Here is a 15,586-nt window from a genome sequence, read left to right on the forward strand (position 1 = left end):
CTGACCTTTACAATTAACATCAGATATAACAGAACATGAATACAGGAAAAAGTCACATGCCTAAAAACCACAGTGTCCTTCCTTCCTTCCTTCCTTCCTTCCTTCCTTCCTTCCTTCCTTCCTTCCTTCCTTCCCTCCTTCTTTCCTTCCTTCCTTCGTCTGTCTCCCTCCTTTAGATAGCAAACTCAATCCAGAGCAGCCAGTTGCTATCTTGAATTTGTTTTCAAATGCTTATTCATATGCATCAGATTGAGTACGTCTGCTACTGATGAAGAGGCTCCTCAGTTAGTTCTGCTTGTAAGAGTGCTGGTTTACCCAATAATAGAAGGTCCATTGAGAGGGAATAAACTAGAACGTGTGATTGTGGATGGAGGAATGCAGAAACAACCATGGTTTAGGCCATCCTGTTTATCCCACTTCAGGAAGGATTTTATTGTTGTTTTTCAGTAATCCTATGCATTATGTTACTTTTTCTGCATTACTAATAGTTAATAAAAGTGTTAAAGTGAAATTTCTCAGTCTAAAATAGTGTGGTTGAGTTATTAAAGTTACTGAGTCATCAAAAACTATATCTTGCCAAAGAAATGGCCACATTTTCTCTTCTTGCTCAAATTATCAATTGTGTATCAGTAACGGACCACTCCATCATTCTTTCAAAACTAAGTTCTCTAGTTCTCTGACACATCACAACAGCCTGAGTCCTTCTTACTCATTCCATTTCATTTGTTTCTTTACTGATTCTTACATTCTTACATGTAAATATTGGAGTGTTCTTTGCTCTTTGGTGACTTTCAAATAACCAAGTTTGGGCTGCCTCCCCTGAGTCCCAGAGGAGTATAGCTAATAGTCGGCTTATACCTTCAGAGACGTCTAACAAGCATCTCAACCTTTCCTTTGTTCATTCTTCCTCTACTCCCCAACTGTGTTTTCCCTTCAGATTGGCACCACCTAGTTTCTTAGGTCAAGAATCTAGGAGTCGCTCTGCTTTATTCTTTACATTCCTTATCCAACATCTAAGTCCTGTTGGGTCAGTATATAACATACATCCTGAATCAGATCCCTTACTCTCCTTTAAATGTTACAGCCACATTCAAGCCACCATCAGCTCTCACCTCTGTATTTCACTCTTGCCCTCACACACCTCAACTTCTAGTGAACCATATAAATCATATTTCACTTCAAATAAAAAAAAAACACCTCAGTGGTTCTCTTAGAACATGAATAAAACTGAAATTATCCATCAGGTTTTAAAAGGCTCTCTTGGGATCCCTGGGTGGCGCAGCGGTTTGGCGCCTGCCTTTGGCCCAGGGCGCGATCCTGGAGACCCGGGATCGAATCCCACGTCGGGCTCCCGGGGCATGGAGCCTGCTTCTTCCTCTGCCTGTGTCTCTGCCTCTCTCTCTCTCTCTGTGACTATCATAAATAAATAAAAATTAAAAAAAAATAAAAATAAAAAAAAATAAAAGGCTCTCTAATGGGATGCCTGGGTGGCTCAATGGTTCATCATCTGCCTTCCGTCCAAGGTGTGATCCTGGGGTCCCTGGTTTGAGTCCCGCATCGGGCTCCCTGCATGGAGCCTGCTTCTCTCTCTGCCTCTGTCTTTGCCTCTCTCTCTCTCTCTCTCTCTCTCTCTCATGAATAAATAAAATATTTAAAATACATACACACATACATACATATATAAATGCCCTCCATTAACTTCAACTCTCTAAACTATGGCTCAGCTGTCCTTTCTATCTCTAAAAATTACCAAACACATTTTTGTCTTAGGGCTTTTGCACTTTTATCTACTTTTTAGAAACTTCCCACACTTCCCTTTCACATCTTCGCATAGCTGCTTCCTTTCTCATCATTCTGGTCTCAACTCAAATATCAATAAATGCTTCATTGAAAACCAGCTAACACAGACTTCAGGCATTCCCTGTGAACATCACCCTATTTTCTACCCTTCAAATCACTTGCCATTAATTTTCTGTTTCTATGTTTTTTTGATATTTACCCCTATGATCACAACATGCTTTGCCAATGTATTTCTAGGTCCTGGAAGAGTAGTGTTGACTGAATGAATAGAAAAAAGATACTACAAACAAATTTTGAAAATTATATTCCAAGACCACCCCCACAGTTATCAACTGACGTAGCATACTTCCTTCCTGCATTGTTCATTACACTAGAGTAAGTAAAAGATTCTAAGCATCTGTTCTACAGTTTATTCTGCTCTCAGGCTAACAGTTGACCAATAAAAAAGAACAGCTGGAGGTGACACTTTAAGCAGTCCCGAGGCAGATCCATTCCTATTACATTAACCTCAGGAGGTTTAAGTCAGCCCAAGGACATCTCTGAACAGGTCAGCTTCAACAAATGTCTGCTTCAAGGTGTCAAGTTCTAAAAGAATAACCACGGTCATTCAGTATCCTGCTATAAGAGTATGATCTAGATTTGGAGTGATTTTTCTTTTTTCTTTTCACTGAAGCACTTTTATTCCTAGACCCAAGACAGGTTCTGGCATAAAAACAAATGTAATGCTAAAGTCAATGATTGAGCCTTATCTCGCACTACATATGATTCCTGAATAAGAAAGATTATTATTTTGTTTATTCAGGAGCCAGTATTCACTTCTGCTTTCTCAGCATTACTTAATGAAAACTTGCATTATAACTTTGATGAATATAAAAGATTTAAGAAATCAAAGACAGAGTTCAGATAGTTAAAAGACATGGGTCCAAGTCACTTGAGTAATGTTGACCAAATGCTTTCTTTTTTTTTTTTTTAAGATTTTATTTATTTATTCATGAGAGACACAAACAGAGAGAGAGAGAGAGAGAGAGAGAGAGAGAGAGGCAGAGACACAGGCAGAGGGAGAAGCAGGCTCCATGCAGGGAGCCTGATGTGGGACTCGATTCCGAGACTCCAGGATCACGCCCTGGGCCGAAGGCAGGCGCTAAACTGCTGAGCCATCCAGGCGTCCCTATGTTGTAATTCTATTTTGTCCCTCCCTGCAGAGTAACCCACTGCCATCTGAAGAAGACCAATTCCATCTCTGAATAGCTTGAACCCACAGAACGCTCTCTGGACAATGTTATGATTATAATATGAGGAATTTAAACTATAAAACTGACTGTTTCCTTCTAGCATAAACACCTATGAGGGATACCCTTTAGTATTTTATCCCTTATTTTTTGAAATCATATTTCATTCAATGTGAACAGAATTACTGCTAAGGAAAATAATAAATTTCAAAATATGTGTTTAAGCCAACAATATCTAGGAAGAATCTCATCTTGGGCACTCAGACTATGGGATATCTGAAGTACTGAATTTAGAGGGGATAAATGTGTGGTGCTTGGGTGGCTCAGTCGGTTAATCATCTGCCTTTAGATCAGACCCTGACCTCAGGACCCTGATCCTAGGCAGGACCCTTCTACTTCTCCCTATGCCTACAGCTCCCACTGCCTTTGCTCTCAAATAAATAAATTAATTAATTAATTAATTAATTAATTAATTAATTAATATTTTTTAAAAAGGGATAAATAAAATATTTTTTTAAAAAGGAGATAAATATAAAATCTAAAACACAGTAATATAATGTTAGTAGAACTAGCTATAGCATTCTGTCTGCGCTACAAAAATTAAGAAAACACATAAGAATAAAAAATGAGTTACAGTTAATTTATCTCCATTGTCAAGTCTAGTTAATAGTTTCACTTAATTTTATTCTAGTCCTTTTGACAGTGGAAGAAATGAAATACTTTAAAAATACTTAATTCTAAACATACAGAAAATTCTTCCTTCTATTTGTTCCCTGCAAGTCAGACTCCCACATTTTAATCTCCAGGCCTGATCCCTGTTCCATGAGCCTGTCTTCCTACTTCAAGCGTCAATTGAAAGCCTTCACTTAGACATTTTGAAATTTTTACCTCAATTTTTGCATTTCTTAGGGAGTACTCATTATTCGCTGCCAATGCTTCCTTGAAAAAGCTTTATTTTCCATTTCCTCAACAACTGTCCTAGAGAGATGCATTATCCTCTCACATGTAAGATACAAGCCTTTCCTTGTAGTTCCCTTCAACTGTGATGCCCTTTGCTAATCTCGTGGTTGTCTACCTGATTTCTTTTCCCGAGGTTCTTTTAATTCCCCCACCCCACCTTTGCTACATTTTTACTATTTCATAAAGGCTCCATTAATCATCCCTAGGGGGTAAGGTTCTCACCCTTCTTTCCCTCCCAGAGGCACAGTGAATCATGTCTTCTCTCTACCTCTTTTGCATCTTTTTTTCTTTCTTTCTTTTCCAAGTAGTCTCCATGCTTAATGTGGGACTTGAACTCCCCACCCTGAGATCAAGTGTTGCATGCTCTACAGACTAAGCTAGCCAGATGCCCCCTCGTTTGCTTCTGTACGTTTGCCCTTTCCTTTATATGACTAAAAGGACACTGTATGAATCTCATGCTTCTGGTAGGAAGCATCCTATCTTAATAATCATGGCTCCTTATCATGTACCATATCCCTGGTACATTATAGGAACTCAGAAAGGAATTTGTTAATGAATTCATAAGTGAATGAGTAAATTAAATGAATGAATAAATAGGGGACCAACTAGACTACTCATTTTCATCCTCCTGCCCAAACTGCAGGCACTCCTTGGGGCTAGTTAGGACAAGTTCCTCTTCTGCAACAACTTTTTTAGGGGCCTCCCAATAACACTAAGCAGCCAAAGATCTTTACCTAAGCCTTGCACTGCTATTAAATTCATCTGGTTCATGTGGTTCCAGGAATCTGTACAAGCTTCTATTCCTTCTATGTTGGACCTGCTAGATTTTTCTTCCTAAAGAAAAGCTTTATATATGTTATTCCATTATTGGATGCTTCAGTGGTTCCACACTACCTATTACACAAAACCCAAACTGCAGTGCACAGTAATCAACACACTGCAAAGTCTGGCCATTACTAACATTTGCGGTTGAATTTCCTCCCCACTTTCCCCTTCAAAGAGTCTCTTTTGTCCTACTATTCCTTACTAGTCTCCTATATTTCCAAATTTATGTATTACTAAGTATTTTGCTGTGAAATTTTTCTGAAATAAATATTTCCCAACTAATCTTATTTATTATTGCCTTATTTATTATATTTATTCTCTCTTAAACTCAGAATATAAGGTTCATGAGGACTTGACTTTTATTTAAATAAAATGTATGTATTATTATTTAAATTTTATTATTTAAATATTAAATATTATTAATAAATTTTTATTTTATTTTATTTACTTCTGTAGCCCTACTGCATAACAAATTTTCTAGTATACAAGTTTTTGTTGCATAAATGAACAAATATATGTATCCTAAGGCTAGTCTCTCAAGATGCCTTATATAGTAACTTAAAATGTTAAATAAATTATCCCTATATCAAAATATTAATACCCATTTTTTGTGTTTCATATTAAATAACCATACTTTAATTAATACCTTTTAAAATCCCTTGTTTAGTGTGTTCATCAGTGTTTAACATGTCTGAGCTCTGCAGCGGACATGACTTACGGCTCAGACGTAGCACAATCACACTCTCTAGATGATTGTGCCCCATTTTAGTTTCTACTGACTCAAAGCTGGGTAGTATCTTCTCAGCATCCCATGCATTCATGTTGGGCATTTTTCTCCCAGCTTTGCAAGGTCATATTCTCTGACAAAATGGGCCCCATAAAAGGTAACTGCCTGGCAATTCAGCATCCATGCCTCATGAAAACTGAGGGTAACTTGGGGAAATTAACCTCAAGTCCAGAGAATTTTACCAGTCATTTTTGCTACATTTCAGCTTCATTCAGGGATGACCCAAGAGTTAACTGTTCTATTGCCTTAAAAAAAGAGAGATATTATAACCCCTCTGCTCTTCCTGTATGTCGATTTGTAACATATGTATATCTGCTGCTTATGAAACCAGAGCCTTGAGAGAAAAAAAAGGATAATTATTTCTGATTGTTTTACTCTTCTTCCTTTTGTCTTTCTACCATTTCTCAAGAGAAAGAAAAGATACATTCCTTTTTTTTTTCTTTTTAAATTTCTATTCTAAGACATTCCATTCAATACAGTAGCACAGCCTCAAGGCCTGAATGTCATGGGTGTAAAGGGCAACATATCTCAGCAGGAGTCTTCCAGTTTGGAGGAGATAAAAGTGCTAAATTAATTTGGAATTTTTTTTATTCTTCCAGCATTGCATAATTCTCATATAGTCTTGTTGCGTGAATGATATATGTCAAAACTGAGTGTTATACTTTTATTTTAATTCCTCCTATAATAAATCCTAGTCTGCCACACTTTCCTAGAAGATGAATGCCTCTGAAGAAATGGGCCAAATGACTTGTTCTCAAAAAGATAAAAGTGGATTAAGATATTAATCATTTAACACTATTAATCTATTTACTATGCAATGGCTTGACTATGACTATGTCTTATATCTAGATGAGACTCAAGTCCTGATTTCAGAGGTGACTTTTCCAAAGAGACTTGTTTGATTATAGGTAAAGGCAGGACTTATACCCAAGACTCAATATTCTTATTCCTGTTTGGCTTTTCCTTACTTGTTATCAGGCAGAGAGAAATGGGAAGAAGAAAGTTACTTAGATGCTCACAATAAAAACAGAACCTCACAGAAGTAGAAGATGCAGAATAATTCTGAATATGAGATTTCCATTCACAAATCTTTCCTAGAATCCTCATTTCCTAATACCAAATGTCTTATTCATTAGGCATCAGAAGAGAAATGTTAAGACAGATTCAGCTGAAAATACATAGAATCAAGTTGTTTTCCTCAGAGCATTAAAATGCATTATGTATGAGCATTTGATCAATTGAACTTTTAGTGACTGATATAATTCTCTAGGCAATGAAGTACTATCTTTACAGCAGCAAAATTTCAGCGTGTGATATGATTTTAAAAACATGATAATCTTACATTTTTCAAACCACATGAAGTCCTTTTTTTTTTTTTTTTTTTTTTTGTATTTATTTATGATAGTCACAGAGAGATAGAGAGAGAGGCAGAGACACAGGCAGAGGGAGAAGCAGGCTCCATGCACCAGGAGCCCGACGTGGGATTCGATCCCGGGTCTCCAGGATCGCGCCCTGGGCCAAAGGCAGGCGCCAAACCGCTGCGCCACCCAGGGATCCCCCCACATGAAGTCCTTATAAAGACTCAAATGAAAGTATTTTTGAAATTATTTAATTTTTGCTTTAAAATAAAATTTTTAAAATGTCTTCTAAATTAATCCGTTGCTCCCTCAGAGTCATATTTGATTAGAATTTAACGTAAAAAAAAAAAAAAGAATTTAACGTTATACATGCTTTTTTTTTTTTCCTGCAAGTTAGTATATTATATTCCATTGTGACATAAAATAAGGGTGTTTAGACCCAAATCAGGAGAATTGGGTTTAAAGACCAATTTTAAAAAATGACCAATTTCTTTCTGGTTGGAAAAGGTCAGTATAGGGGCACCTGGGTGGCTCAGAGGTTGAGCGTCTGCCTTTGGCTCAGGGCATGATCCTGGGGTCCTGGGATGGGGTCCCACATCCGGCTCCCTGGGAGGAGCCTGATTCTTCCTCTGCCTATTTTCTCTCTGTCTCTCTCATGAATAAATAAATAAATCTTAAAACAAAATGTCAGTATATTTCACTTTTTAACATCTTTTTTTTCATCTTAAAATAAAAAAGGCAAGACTGGCAGATACTGAAGTTTCTTTTCTAATTTTAATGTTAAGTGTTTTTTTTTTGTTGTATTGCTTTGTTACCTTGCACAAGCTTGTTGAAGGATAGCTTTTGGACCTGTGGGGATTCTAACCCCCACCTAAACACACACACATCATAAAAGTAATGATACTCGGCATACTCACATACACTTATCTCTGAAGAATTCTGAATTAGGTCATTTTTGTTGTCTTTAGTGTTATTGAGGGTACTTCATCTCTTTGTGTATCCATTCTAAACTTATAAAGCTAAGACTTAAAAGCTAGATTCCAAACATGGTAAAGAATAAATAATTAGATAAATTAGATAGCACTTCACAAGTGTAAAAAGTCTTAAAATATTTTAAACAGAAATAGAAATCAATACAAAAGAATAAGCAACTCACTCTTCCTAGTCAAATGATCAAGGAGTTTCACAACTATCTCAGACCTAGGTTTACTCATTTTGTAGTGTAATCAACTTCAAGCGAAGTATTTAACAGAATGGATCATATTTCTTTCATATAGGAGTTGTATGCATGCACGCACACCTCTGCAGGGGCAGGAAGGGATTGATAACAAGAAAAGAAAGTTAAGAAAAAGGTAGAAACAGCTCTACTCCACCAGCTTTCTTCCCTGAAATGATCAGTTTCACATAAAACTAGTTTAAGGCTTAGCATTTAAACTGAAATGTGGCAGCTTATTTTTTTTTCTAACTATGGTTATAACATTATAACAAATATAAAACCATAGAATTCCCACATGAAATACTATATGGACCAATAGGTATTGCCATGAACTGCTGATGGAGCTATAATTGTACAGTGTAAAGGGAGCTGAAACTTGAGTTCTATGAGCTTTTATCCAGTCATCCTCTTTTAGTAACTTAACCAGTAGAAATTATGAGGATTTACAAAAAGTCATATGTTATAGTAATTCATCAGAACAACCAATAGTGAATACAATCATGAAATTTTGTACAATATTGAAAATCACACCTAAATTATATAAATTGTTTACTGTATTTTACTAAACATACTAAATATTACTAAAATTATTCATTATTTATGTGAAAGACACTAGATTATAAAATCATGTAATGTAATCACCATATTCTAACACAGAAAAACTTATAGTTTATGGAAAATACATAAGATTTTATTTTTATCTCTTAGTGATGTAAATTCAAGTTGTTTTTCCACATTTCTTACACATACAAATTTTTCTTCACTGACACACACACACACACATATATATAAAACTAGAGGTGAGAATTCCTGGGTGGCTCAGTCAGTTAAGTGTCTGTCTTTGGCTCAAGTGATGATCCCAGAGTCCTAGGATCAAGTCTCATACCAAGTGCCACATGGGGCCCCCTGCTCAGCGGGGAGTCTAAATCTTCTGCCCCTCATCCCTGCTCATGCATGCTTCAGTGCATGCTCACTCTCTCACAAAAAATAAATACATTAAAAAAAAAAAAAAAAACTAGAGGCAGGACAACTGGGTGACTCAGTAGTTGAGCATCTGCCTTCAGATCAGGTTGTGATCTCAAGGTCCTGGGATCAAGTCCTGAATCAGGCTCCTCATAGGGAGCCTGCTTCTCCCTCTCTGCCTCTATGTCTATGTCTCTGCCTCTATGTTTCTCATTAATAAATAAGTAAATAATCTTAAAAAAAAAACTAGAGGTGATTACTCCAATATAATTATAAATTAGAAGTCCAATAAACAGTATTAAGAACTATAAAATACAGAAGAATATTTGGAGAAGATATAATTTTGAAATCTTAGTAGTAACATCATGAACATGAGTATACACAGGTGCGTCCTAAGATTTCTGAAACTTTAGTATCAAATCTAAACCGCCTTTTTTTTCAGTCTTGCAAGAGTATGTCCTTCGCTTTCGGACAAACCTCTCATTTTTTTGGTGGGGGGGGGGCGGAATTCTAAATAAGGTCATTATTTCCACAAAAGTAAACATCCCTTTTTGTTTAAAAATGATCAGCGGAGATTTAGAGGAAGAAGCTCAATTACAGTTTGATCTTTTACTTAAGTAGCAAGCTGTACCTCTGAATCCATGCAACAAAGTAGTGGGAAAGGGAAGGTGTCTTTTCTCCCTGTCCATTTAATCTTTCCTATCGTTGTAAACAATTCTGTATGTTTGTGGATGCATGCATTTTCTTTTGTGAACAGTTGTTCACAGAAGTGAGTTGAATCAGGGGTGCCTGAGAGGCTCAGTGGTTGAGCATCTGCCCTTGGCCCAGGGCATAATCCCACGGTCCTGGGATGGAGTCCCGTATTGGGCTCTCCACAGGGAGCCTGTTTCTCCCTCTACCTATGTCTCTCCCTCTCTCTCTGTATGTCTCTCATGAATAAATAAATAATCTTTTTAAAAAAAGTAAGTTGGAACAGAAGACTGTACGGTGAACCTGCAGGTACCCACATCAAATTGAGAGGGTCTCTGCTCTACCTGGAGGGATTAGATGTACATTCAATTTACACTTGCTTCTTACTGACCTGTAAGTGGCATAATTTAAAGTACTACTATTTAGAGTACTATATTGTGATATATATATCACAATGTAATATATTTGTCTGTTTCAAGCTATGAGAAAATAATCTAAACTTTTAAGATATTCCATTTTTATGAATTATTTTCAAAGAAATCCACTTTGAGGAAGGAAATAAGAATGGAAATAAAGATTTAATGTAGGGTAAATATTCTCTTGAAAACAATCAAACCTAAACATCCAGGAAAAACATATGCTTGGGGTACTTTTGTTGAAAAAAAAAATAGGTTGACCCTGACCATGAAGGTCAATTTGAGGAAATCAAGAAGGACCTTGAAAGGCAAACATGAACATGTATTCTCTAAATAAAGAGATGTAGGAACTTTCTTATACTTAACACCTGCTTTAACTAAATTTTTAATAACTTCTTATTAATAACTGGATGCTGGTCTTTGCTATTCAATACTTGGGGTCAAAGACCTTTCAGTAGTTTGATAAAAAGTTAAGAGGATTGTATCAAAAAAAAAAAAAAAAAAGCAATATCGGGATCCCTGGGTGGTTCAGTGGTTTAGCACCTGACTTCAGCCCAGGGCATGGTCCTAGGGTCCCCGGATCGAGTCCCACATCAGGCTCCCTGCATAGAGCCTGCTTCTCCCTCTACCTGTGTCTCTGCCTGTGTCTCTGCCTCTCTCTGTCTCTCATGAATAAATAAACAAGATCGTTAAAAAAAAATCTAAATGCCAAGACACTCAAACATCTCAGGGTAACTGTGTGTGTAATTAGACATAGAAATATTATTGTAAGTATAATAAAACACCAAGGTTTTTATTTAAAATTAAATAACTGGGATCCCTGGGTGGCGCAGCGGTTTGGCGCCTGCCTTTGGCCCAGGGCGCGATCCTGGAGACCCGGGATCGAGTCCCACGTCGGGCTCCCGGTGCATGGAGCCTGCTTCTCCCTCTGCCTGTATCTCTGCCTCTCTCTCTCTCTCTGTGACTATCATAAATAAAATAAAAAAAAAAAAATAAAATAAAATAAAATTAAATAACTTACATGTTGATCTCAGGGTCACAAATGGAGCACATCCATGACAATTTTCATACTAAATGAAGTGGGGAGCACTCACAATAAAACCATGAATTTAAACAATTAGATAAATTTAAAATATTCTGAGAAGTACTTCTCTCTTTAGTCACTTAGCAAATTATAATGTTCCCTGAGATACTTATATATTTTTAGGCTCCAGTTTGTGGGTTCACTTCAGGTATGCTTGCAATTCAAAACACAGATTTTTTTTTTAAGATTGTATTTATTTATTCATGAGAGACACACAGAGAGAGGCAGAGACATACACAGAGAGAGAAGCAGGCTCCCTGCGGGGAGCCTGATGTGGAACTCAATCCCAGACCTGGGATCATGCCCTGAGCCGAAGGCAGATGCTCAAGTGCTGAGCCACCCAGGTATCCCCAAAACACAGATCTTTTACAAAATCTTGTCTTACCTCATTGTTTAATCTTCTTCCTCCAATTCAAAGCTCCATACACACACACACACACACACACACACACACACACACACACACACACAAAATCCCCCAAATGCTCTTTTTAGTTGACATGTAGAGGACTTTTATTCACAAATACTGTACAAATTGAGAAATAAATGAAGTTACATTTCTTCTTGTGAGTCCTAAACTATATTTAAAGGCTGTTCAATTTTTCCAGGATTTTGGAGTTTGGCCACTAAGTGTAGGTCAACCTTTTAATCCTTTACTTCTTCCATTAGAATCAGTAGTACTTCATGGTTTTATAAATTTAACACATTTCATTTTTCCACCAAAGAATAGTATCAGATAGTAGGCTTTTACCTCTCAAAACTTTAATAGTTTGTATAAATCTTTGTTTCTAACACACTGTATAGCATATTTTAGGGAAAAATAATCTGTATTTCCAACTTAGACTGTGCTTCTAATTTTAATTTTAATATTTTCAATAATAATATCTACCATTATACTAGTTTTTCTTTCTTTCTTTCTTTCTTTCTTTCTTCCTTTCTTTCTTTCTTTCTTTCTTTTTTTTTTTACCATCCCCAAGGGCCAATCTAAAATACCAACACCAACAAAATTCATTATCTAATATTCAAGCTTCATTTTTATAGCTGTCTTTTAAATAATTTATCTATAAGCCCATGTATTCCCTAAATTAGTTTACCAATGGAATTATTATAACCTTCATATATGAATAAGTACTTTAAGTTAAGGAGAACAGTCATCCAAATGTTAAGTGAGACTTTGCATTTAAAGACATAACATTCTCAGGGTGCCTAGGTGGCTCAGGTTAAACATATGCCTTCAGCTCAGGTCATGATCCTAGGGTGCTCAGATCATGATCCCAGGATCCTAGGATGGAGCCCTGTTTCAGGCTCCTTGCTCGATGGGAAGTCTGCTTCTCCCTCTTGCTGTGCTGCTCCCCCTGCTTGTTCTCTCTCATTCTTTCTCTGTCAAATAAATAAAATAAAATAATTTAAGACATCACATCCAATTTGCTAAGAAATTTTTGCTCCATGTTAATCTAAGTAGCATTTTATCAATATGCATATGTATTTTGTAAGCACATTACATAAACCCAAGTAACTTTCTAATGTTAAACCCCATTTAAATTGAATTTATTGGGGTCTTTGGGTGGCTTAGCAGTTGAGTGGCTGCCTTTGACTCAGTTGGTGATCCCAGGGTCCTGGGATCCAGTCCCACATCAGATTCCCCACAGGGATCTTGCTTCTCCCTCTGCCTAAATCTTTAAAAAATAAATAAAAATAAATGGAATTTATTGATAATGCATTTTTTACATAGTTCTATACACTCTGTACATAGTTTTTCTATACCACTTTCAATTAGCCAATCTACCTCTTTATTAATTGATATTCCTTTTTCAAATCTGTTCAATGATCAACTAGCTGACTTTCCAACTTTCCTCACTGTGTATGATGCATTAAAAGTAAGATAGTAGAAAGAATCATTACATGAATTAACTAGTTTTGTCTTATTTTACTCTCAGTTGCATATCATGGGCATAACACATGACATGAGGAAAAAAGAGAAGAGATTGCCTGGCCACAACTGTAAGTTTAAAAAAGGATGTCTGTAAAGTAGGCTTCAGAGAGAATGTAGTACTTAAGGAAAAGCTAAGGAGAAGTGTAGAAACAGAGTGTAAAAACAGAGGTGGCATACCTAGAGGGGAATAATAGGTAGAGATGAGGTTTTCCTCTCTCTTAAATAGTTAAGTAGGTAGGTACCACACCCAGTGTGGAGCCCAACACTGGGCTTGAACACATGACCCTGAGATCAAGCATTGGATGGGGCACCTGGGTGGTTCAGTTTGCTAAGCATCTTCCTTTGGCTCAGCTCATGTGCTCAAGGTCCTAGGATTGAGTCCCTGCTCAGCGGGGAGTCTGCTTCTCCCTCTTCCTCTGCCCTCCCTACTTGTGTTTTCTCTTTCCCTCTCTCCGTCTAAAATAAATAAAAAAATCTTAAAAAGAAAAAAAAGGGTTGGATGCTTAACTGACTAAGCCACCCAGGCACCTCAATGGAGATGAGTTTTGACAAGTAAATAGGGAAAGATCACAAAAGGACCTGAGAGCTGTTTTAAGAGCATTTAATTTTATTCTGAGTGAAATGGGGAAATTTTGAAGGGTCATGAGCAAAATAGTGATTCGATGTACCTTTAAGTTTCCCAAATTTTCCTGGTCTCTCCACAACATAGTCAAGACTTAGAAACATTAAATGATTACTAATTACAAGAATGACCAGTGGCAGTCATAAAATACAATACAGTCCGCACAAACTGCTACATTCCAACAGTCAGTAATATGACATAAGTTTGTGACAAAACCACAATGGTCATGTCCTTTACATATATTTTAAAAGAACTCTGGGCCTTATTAACAATCTGCAGGATCAGTTCTCATTCCTCCTCTATCAGAGGATAAGTCATTTTAAGGAAATGACCTTGTTCTTCATGGAATCATCAAAGTTCTTTAATATTATCTAAAGCACGTTCAAGGTAAACTGGCCCATGTTTGACAAAACTAAATCTTTGAATATGTTCATACGAGGAACTGCAATGTGCAACCCATTTGATTACATTTTAAAATGCTGGAAATACAATAAATTCAATGAGATAACTTATATAAACAAACATAGAAAAAGAATTTAAAAAAACCCCACTACCTCTTTTAATCTTCCACTGTGTAGCTAACTTCTGATTTCTATATAACTTCCATTTCCACTGGTTCTTAATAAGATTAGCTGCAGGATTTACTAGTAAAGGGCAAAGCCTGTTCAATAATATCCAACTGTTCACAGTGAATGTGAAATGGGCCCAGATTGAAATGTCTATTCTCACTTCTTACACACACTTCTTCAATACAATGTTGATTCTGGTAGCTTTTAAAAAGATGTACTAAGTTAAAATAGCCTGAGTTCTTTGGACAGTTCCTGTTATATCTTTCCTCTACATTGATTTCTCTTAGAAAGTTCCATGGAATTGAAAATAAAAAAAATAAAAAAGTGATACTTTTTTATATTGTATGTTTTTCTGACAGGTTTTTTTCAATTTCTTTAAGGCCCTGAGGGTAAACTTAGATTCATGAAGAAGGTAATTCAAGGGGAAAATTAAAGACTGGAAAATTTTCTAATCTGTTCTTCAGAACTATGTAAATGTTCAGCATGGAGAGCCTTGTTTGTTGAAATCATATTTTAATATCAATGTGCTGTACCACTAGTAATGACTTTTTAAAAGCCTAAATTTAAAATATTCCTACTCTTATAGAATAAATAAAAACATATGTAAATTTTTTCCTCAGGCCACTCATTCATTTGGTAATTTCTGCACTAGAGAATCTACAACAGTTCAAAAGTTTTAAGTAAAAGTAAAAGCATATTTTTAAAATTAAAAGTAAACTTAAGTAAGTATTATTTTAAAGCAAAGTAAAATTATTATTATATTAAGTAATAATAATTATAATAAGAATAACTTACCAATTTGAAAGCATCTCTGATACCTGACTGGATCATGGATTAAGCAAAAAAGGAGGATTATAGGAACAACTGGGAAAAATCTGCATATGGATCTGGGAAAGACAAAAGTGTTTTATCAGTGTTAAACAAATTGTGGAGATCATTGTGTTGTGGTTTGGTAGAACAATAGTCTTGTTCATTGTAGATGTATGCTTAAATTACATATAAAAGAAAAGGTGAGAAAAAAAATAAAAGAAAAGGTGGGGAGAAAGAAAGAAAGCAAATGTGGTAAAATGTTATAATTGAATCTAGGAAAAAGATACTTTAAACTTTAAATTTCTGTGTTCACAAAGTAAAGAG

The sequence above is a fragment of the Vulpes lagopus genome, chromosome 4 (genome assembly GCF_018345385.1).
Source record: "Vulpes lagopus strain Blue_001 chromosome 4, ASM1834538v1, whole genome shotgun sequence".
In the NCBI taxonomy this organism is placed as follows: Eukaryota; Metazoa; Chordata; class Mammalia; order Carnivora; family Canidae; genus Vulpes; species Vulpes lagopus.